Below are 8688 nucleotides of genomic sequence, written 5' to 3' on the forward strand. Positions count from 1 at the left end.
GAAATGTCTGTTAGGTTAATTTAGTCTAATATATGGTTCAAGTTCAACATTTCCTAGTTGGTTATTGGTTTGGATAATCTGTCCATTGTTGAAACTTGGGTATTACAGTCCCCTACAGTCCCCTACTACGACTATGATTATATTGTTATCCTATTTCTGCCTTTAGATATGTTAGTATTTGCTTAATATATTTAGGTGCTCTTATGTAGGGTGTGTCTATATTTATGACTGTTATATCTTTTTGATGAATTGACCCCTTTATCAACATATAATGACCTTCTCTTTTCTGTTACTGCTTTGGCTTAAAGTCTATTTTGTCGGATGTAAATATAGCCACCCCTACTTTCTTTTGGATTCCACTTGTATGGAATATCTTTTTCCATCCCGTCAGTTTGAGCCTATGTGTGTCCTTAAAGCTAAGGTGAATCTTTTATAGGCAACATATAGTTAGGTCATGGTTTTTAATCCATTCAACTACTCCAGGCCTTTTGATTGGTGAATTCAATCAATTCACATTTAGAGTAATTTTTTTTTAATGTTCATTTAATTTTGAGAGAGAGAGAGAGAGAGCACGAGCAAGAGAGGGACAGAGAGAGAGGGAGACACAGAATCTGAAGCAGGCTCCAAGCTCTGAGCTGTCAGCACAGAGCCTGACATGGGACTCGAACTCACAAACTGTGAGATTATGACCTGAGCCAAAGTCAGACGCTTCACCAACTGATCCACCCAGGCGCTCCTAGAGTAATTATTGATATGGAGTGCCATCTTATTCATTGTTTTCTGGCTGTTTTATAGTCCAATTGTTTTCTTCCTCTGTTTCTGCTTCCCTTTGTTAATTGGTGATTTTACATGTTTTTTTTTCCTGTTAAACAATGGCTTTATTAACATAAAAACATACATACCCACAAACTATAAAGTGCTAAGAAACTTAAATATTTAAGTCATAGCAAGCAGGTGGCAATTCAACATCCAAGGCCCCCAGAATGCTTGAAGGAGACCACAGCAGATTATACTTCTAGAGTTAAGAGGTCATTTTTAGAGGGGAAAGGGAGCCACGTGTAATAGTTTTTCAAGCTTCCACTTCTCATCCAGGCTCACGGGAAGCATTCTCTTCAAGAGGAGGTATGCCATTTCATATTCCTCAAGCAGGTCAAAACTCTTGAAGACTAGAGGATATAAAGGAAAGAATTTTTCTATTTCTAGATCAGCATCACTCAAGGCAGGAATGGAACTTTTTGCTTTAACAGTCTTCCCAGTCATCTGTTTCACAGGGAACTTTGTCTATTTCTGTTTGAGGGCTCCATTAGTCTTTACTGACTTTTCTGTAGTTATGTTAACAGTTCTCAAAGCCTTTCTGGAAGCATTAGATAAGGCTGGTGGAGCACCAAACATTTTGCCAACATGTGCCATTGAAACCTGAGATCTCCCATTGAAGGCTCTGGCTTGAAGTCCAGATTCTAGCTTTAGCCCATCCTTAGGTGCTACACAGGTACCTGGATCACCATTTTTCCTTAACAACAAAGATCATAGCAGCCATTCTGGATTAGGCAAGGCTCAGTCTCTTTTTCTGCTTTTGATTCCCCTTTCTTTATCTTTTGTGAATCTTCTCTAGATTTTTGCTTTGTGGTTGCTCTAAGCTTACATAAAAACATCTTATAGATAAAGCAGTACATTTTAACTTGACGGTGACCTCACTTAATTCACATTCAAAAGCTCCACCAAAAGCCCCACAAAAGCTCTAAATATATATATATATATATAGAGAGAGAGAGAGAGAGAGCGCACAAGGGAGAGGGGCAGAGGAGAGAGAGAATCTTAAGCAGGCTCCAAGCTGAGCCTGCTGAGGGTCCAAGCTGCAGCTGCTCCAAGCAGGCTTGGAGCCTGATGTGGGTCTTGATCCCACAATCCTTGGATGACGATATAAGAGCTGAAATCAAGAGTCAGACACTCAACTGACCGAGTCACCCAGGTGCCCCCCTTTATATTTTAGATGTCACAATCTACCTCTTTTTATATTTTGTATTCTGCAGATGCTTTCTATTGCATTTTTCATTTCATTCACTGAATTCTTCAGCTCTAGAATTCGTTTGGTCCTTTTTATGATTTCTATCTCTTTGCTAAATTTCTCATTTTGTTCATGTATTGCTTTCCTGATTTTCTTTGAATTGTCTTTTTGTGTTCTCTTGTAGCTCATTGGGTTACCTAAAAATAGCAATTTAGAATTCTTTATCAACTAGATTGCAAAATTGAGTTCAGCAATTGGAGGATTATTGTTATCTTTTAGTGATGATATGTGTTCTTGATCTTTCATGCTTCTAGAGTTTTGCATTGCTGCTTTCATATTCAAGGTAGTAGACACACTCTCAAATCTTTACTAGTTGCCTTCAAGTAGGATATATTGTTCATTGGTCCTATTATATGAGGGGCTTCTCTGACCTTTTATGGATACATCCACTCTACACTTCCTACTTCCTCTTGTGGAAGAATTATTAAGCTTTTGTGTCTTCTCTGGTTCTTATGATTCACCAGGCTGGCTGCTGGAAACCTATCTTCTGTTTTCCAAAAGGTGGCACTACAGCTCAAGTTTGTGACTTCTCCCTTGCTCAAAGACCCTGATCTAATTTTATGAGTGTACTCCATTTACCAGAGCTGGCTCTCTCATCCACTGCACTGGGGAGCACACACCAAGGGGCAGGCATAGAGTTGAGGGAGGTGTGGGTTCAGCATTTGGGGTATTGAGAGAGCCTACAGGCCTGATGGAGATGGGGAATGTCCACCATGCTTTCTTGTATGCAAATCGTTGCCTTTACCGCTCCAAAACCAATGTACCCATGGGTGACTTAAAAGGCTCATTTGGAACTAAAATTTGGTTTAGAAACTATATCTTCATTATACCAGAGTCAAAAGTGTGAGAACATCGCTGTGAATGTTCCAGTTCAGCAGCAGCCTTTAGAACCATGGGATGTCCTCATACAAAAGAGGAGAGGTAGTCAGCTAAGAAAACTGGCACATGGCTCCAATGAATGGAAAAGGGAAGGATAAAACAGAGTATGTGAATCAAGCCCAAAGGAATGACAAAAGTCAAAACCAGAGAAGATTAATCTTCCCTTAAGTAAAAGAAGCAAACTAAGGGACAACATTAGGAAATAAAGCTAAGGAAGGAGTCGTGTAAGTGTAGAAATGAAGGTGAATTATTAGTTATGTATTTGTTTAACTGTGTGTAATACGATCCCAATCACAGAGAGTTAACAATATAGGTGTTTGTTTCTTACAATACAAGAAATCCAGACATAGGGGGTCCAAAGCTAAACATGTCAGTAATAGCACATGGTCTTTATCCTTCTGCTTTGCCATCGTTAACAAATGCCTTTCCTCCCATGGTCGCCTTAAGATTGGAAGGTGACTGGCCCATCTCCCAGTTTCCTGTTCATCTTCCGGGAAAAGATGAAGAAGAAAAAAAGTGAAAGATGGGTAGGAAGAGAGAGAGAGAGGAAAAAGAGGAAGAAAACAAGAATAAGACGTATAGGAAGTGAGAATTAACAATCAGAAATACAATGAACTGATTTTGAGAAAGTGAAACACTCTCAGAAATCCTCAGATTTTCAATTTTGTCTTGCTGGCCAGAAACGTGCCCCATGACCACATCCTGGCTCTAAGGGAGGCTGGGAAATGCTGCCTTTCAGCAGCATACAAAATCAGGATCATATTTATTAGGAAAAGGGAAAAAATGAATATTATGTAGGGAACTAAAATCAAAAAGCATATTACCACAGTCAGGGTTAGATGCCCAAGCCTTAGTTTAGTGAGTGTCATCTTTGTAGTTTGAGGTTTTGTTGGCCTAATGTAAGTCCAAACACACTTACAAAAACAAAAATTCAGACTGCCCCTGAACTCAATGTGAGAAAAGCAAAACACCCAACAAAGAAATTATTGGAGAATATTCAATGAGACTCATACAAGCATTTTATATCTTCAATTATAAAACTAAGTTTAAATAATGGGAATACAGGAGTAAAGGATTCAAGTTGAATTAACCAGGCAGATATAAAAGAAAGCAGAATTGTGCTTTTGTCATCAGAAGGTAAAACTTAAGGAAAAACTATTACGGAAAGAAGAATACTTTAAGATCCTAAGTGTTATTGGGGACCCTGGGTGGCTCAGTCGGTTAAGCATCCGACTTCAGCTCAGGTCATGATCTAGCAGTTGGTGAGTTCGAGCCCTGCAACGGGCTCTGTGCTGACAGCTCAGAGCCTGGAGACTGTTTCCGATTCTGTGTCTCCCTCTCTCTCTGACCCTCCCCCATTCATGCTCTGTCTCTGTCTCAAAAATAAATAAACATTAAAAAAAATTTTTTAAATAAATAAAGTTTATTTATTTATCTGGGAGAGACAGAGACAGCATGAGTGAGGGAGGGGCAGACAGAGAGGGAGAAAAAGAAAACCCCAAGCAGGCTCTGTGCTATAGCACAGAGCCTGATGTGGGGCTTGAACTCATAAAACCGTGAGATCATGACCTGATTGAAACCAATAGTCAGACACTTAACTGACTGAGCCAACCAGGTATCCCTGAAAAACCTGTTTTTTTAAAAAAAGTGAAAACATACATACTATAAGAAATGTTAAAGAGTAAATAATTATCAAAGTAAAAAGAAAAATTTTTAATTAAGACTAATTTGAACAACTCTATGTTAATATATTTAAAAACAGATTTAAAAAATATCTGTATAAAAAATATAGCTCACCAAAATTGTCCTCAATATAGATGGACAATCTAGAGAGATAATTTTCCACTGAATAAACAGAAAAAGGTTTTAAAGATGTCCCTACAAAAAACATGTGGACCATATAATTTCGCAATGGATTTTTACTTAACCTTGAAACATCAGATAATGAATACTATTAAAGCTATTCCAGAATACTGAAAACACAAAAACTTCTACATTCTTTTCCTGAAGTGAGTGAGTATAACATTGATAATAAAATATGAAAACAAATCGACAAAATTTTACAGATGAATGTCACTTATAAACATAGATTCAAGTATCTTTTAAAAAGAATCCAACTGTCCATTAAAAATACAATGTGGAGAAATTGGAACACTTGTGCACTGTTGCTGGGAATGTAAAATGATGTAGCTCCTGTGGAAAATAGTATGGCAGTTCCTTAAAAAGTTAAAAATAGAGTTATCATCAAACCCAACAATTCCACTTCTGGGTATATACCACAAATCATTGAAAGCATGATCTCAAAGAGATTATTTGTGCACCCCTATTCACAGCAGCATTATCCACAATAGCTAAAATACGGAGACAACCCAAGAGTTTAATGACTGATGAGTGGATAAACAAAATGTGTCATAGACATACAATGGAAAATAATTCACCCTTAAAAATGAAGGAAATTTGGGGGCGCCTGGGTGGCTCAGTTGGTTGAATATCCGACTTCAGCTCAGGTCATGTCTCACAGTTCGTGAGTTCAAGTCCTTCATCGGTCTCTGTGCTGACAGCTCGGAGCCTGGAGCCTGCTTCAGATTATGTGTCTCCCTTTCTCTCTGCCCCTCCCCTGCTTGCACTCTGTCTCTCTCTATCTCAAAAATGAATAAACACTAAAAATTTTTTTTAAAAAATGAAGGAAATTCTGCAACATGCTACAACATGGATGAACCTTGAGGACATTATGCTGAGTGAAATAAGTTAGTCACAAAAAGACAAATACTATATGACTCCACTTTTAGGATGTACTTAAAGTAGTTAAAATCATAAAGACAAAAATTATAATGGTGGTTACCAAGGACTGGGGGAAGGAGAGAATGGGAAGTTATTGTTTAATAAGTATAGAATTTCGGTTTTCAAAAAGTTATGGGGATGGAAGATGGTGATGATTGCAAAACAATGTGAATGAATTTATTATCACTAAACTGTATGTACACTTATAAATTGTTAAGATGGTAAATTTAATGTTACATGTATCTTACTACAATAAATGTGTGTGTGTGTGTGTGTTTGCGTGTGTGTAATGCCCAAGCTTTATTTTAGTGTCACCTTTGTGGTTTGGGGTTTTGTTGGCCTAACTTAGGTCCAAGCATGCTTATATAAACCCTAGACTGCCTCTGAATTCAATGTGATAAAAGTAAAACATCCAACAAAGAAATTATTGGAGAATATTCAGATAAGACTCATTCAAGCATTTTATATATTTAATTATAAAACTAAGTTTACGGGCACCTGGGTGGCTCAGTCGGTTGAGAGCCCGACTTCGGCTCAGGTCACCGTCTCACGGTTAGTCGGTTCCAGTCCCGCATTGGGCTCTGTGCTGACAGCTCGGAGTCTGGAGCCTGCTTCAGATTCTGTGTCTCCCTCTCTCTCTGCCCCTCCCCTGCTCGTGCTCTGTCTCTCTCTCTCTCTCTCTGTCTCTCAAAAATAAATAAACATTAAAAAATAATTAAAAAAAATAAAATAAATAAACTAAGTTTAAATGATGGGAATAAAGGAGTAAAGGATTCAGGTTGAATTAACCAGACAGATATAAAAGAAGTGATGCGGATTATGCTTTGGATATGAAGTAGTTCAATATTAGAAAGTCCTTTAATACAATTCATCATACTGATAGGCATGAGAAAACCATAATCTCCTCTCCATAGATGCCAAAAAGGCACACCACAATATTGAATCCTCAATCATGATAAGATAGAAATTGACGGATACTTTTTAAATATGATAAAACATATACTGGCCCAAAAGTCTGCAGTTTACTTAATGCTATATATTGGAGAAATTCCCATTAGATTCAGAAACAAGGAAAAGACACCATTATTTTGGCTACTATTTAACACTGTCTTAAAGGTACTAAGGAATTGAAGAAGTTAAGGTAATTAAATAAGAGAAAGTGCACAGTGAAAAAGAATGTACTAAAACTATATCTACTTAAAGATGATGTGTTTATATATCTGAATAACTCAAAAGAATAAATGGAAAAATACTACAAATAATAAGGTAATTTAGTATATTAGAAAGATACAGAATGAATATACAAAACCAATAACCTTCAGAAAGAAAAGAAAACAAAATGAATACATCAATTCTCATTAATTCATAGTAGTCATGTTACATAAAACCACGGTAAACACTGAATTAATGAACATTGGGCTGCTAGGGGAAATACAGAGCGAAGTTCCCACAAACCTCCATTTTTGTCAACATAAAGCCATATGCCTTATATAGGTTTGTTTGCCAATGTCCTTGTAAAACATACCAGTCTCATAAGCATTAAAAACCTCCTCTTCCACCTCGCTCTTTTCCTTGTAACACTTAGCAGGTATTTTAAAAATTCTTCTGTAGCTTCCTGATCTACATACACAATCTGCCTTGTTTACCTGCAAATGGACCATTTTCCACACCATATAACCTTCTGAAACAGAGCCAGCAGGCACTGCTGAGAAGGGTTTAACATTTTTTCTTCACCCTGGGTAACTTGACTGTGCAGCTCTTCAGCTTTCTGCTAAATGCTGTCCCCTATGGTTTTTTGTTTGTTTGGTTTTTGTTTTTTTAAAAGAGAAGTCACCAAAAAAAGTACAAAAATGTGGAAAGCATGACACTAAATAGACCATAAAAAAGACATTTATTTACAGTATGAGAGCTGAAAAAAAGAAGGTAGAACATCACTTTTTTTTTTTTTATCTCAGCTGGGAATGTCCATAGAGCTACTCAATTTTTCACCACTCTGTGAATGTCCATGAATGACCATGAAATTGCTGGATTGATTTTGGGATTACAAATAAAAGTTTGTAGGTGAATTTGCAAATATGGAATCAGCAAATAATGAGGATCACCTATAATAGAACCACAATAAGATGGCAGGTATAATCCCAAATATACTAGTTTTATACTAAATGTAAATAAACTAAATATTCATATTGAAGACTAAAGTTATCCAACCAGATAAAAAAAATGTCGAACCATTATCAGTGACATAGTCTGTACATAAAGACATAAGGAGTTAAAATAAAAAGACTATAAAAGTTGTAACATGCAAATGCTCACACAAGAAAGCTTGTGTTGATATATTAATAGCAGGAAGTAGACTCTAAAGAAACTAGCATTATTAGAGATAAAGAGGAGCATTAAGTATGATAAAGTAATTAATCCATTGGGGATATATAGTGGTTCATATATAGCTTAAAAAATAGATGAGGTCTAAAATGACAGAATTAAAAGTATAGAAAAGTTCAATCATAGTGAAAGACTTAAGCAACTTGGCCAATAGTTGGCAGAGCAATAGTTGAAAAATCAATAAAATCTGATAAACTCAATCAACAAAATAATTTTAATGTTTATGGACCAACGTACCCAGTAACAACAGATGAATATTCTTTCTGAGTGCATATAGAGTATTTATCAAGATTAACTTTACGCTGATCAAAAGTCTTCAACAAATTTCAAAGATTCTAACCACAGTAGAGTTAAGGTAGAAATCAAAAACAAAAGATATCTTTTTAAAAATGTTTTAAATGTTGTTATTTATTTTGGGGACAGAGAGAGAGGGAGAGAGAGAGAATGAGCAGGGGAGGGGCAGAGAGAGAGAGGGAGACACAGAATCCAAAGCAGGCTCCAGGCTCTGAGCTGTGAGCAAAAAGCCTGACACGGGGCTGGAACTCACGGACTGTGAGACTATGACCTGAGCTGAAGTCGGA

At 36.8% G+C, this 8688-nt stretch overlaps 1 pseudogene; it reads right to left on the reverse strand.

Moving 5' to 3' along the window:
• Positions 1-928: 928 nt before the first annotated feature.
• LOC124514535 (securin-like) lies at positions 929-1537 on the reverse strand (annotated as a pseudogene).
• Positions 1538-8688: the final 7151 nt, after the last annotated feature.

This window comes from Lynx rufus, unplaced genomic scaffold (genome assembly GCF_022079265.1).
Source record: "Lynx rufus isolate CCGP_SWC_20201006 ecotype Redwood Valley unplaced genomic scaffold, mLynRuf1.p SCAF_2, whole genome shotgun sequence".
NCBI classification, from domain to species: domain Eukaryota; kingdom Metazoa; phylum Chordata; class Mammalia; order Carnivora; family Felidae; genus Lynx; species Lynx rufus.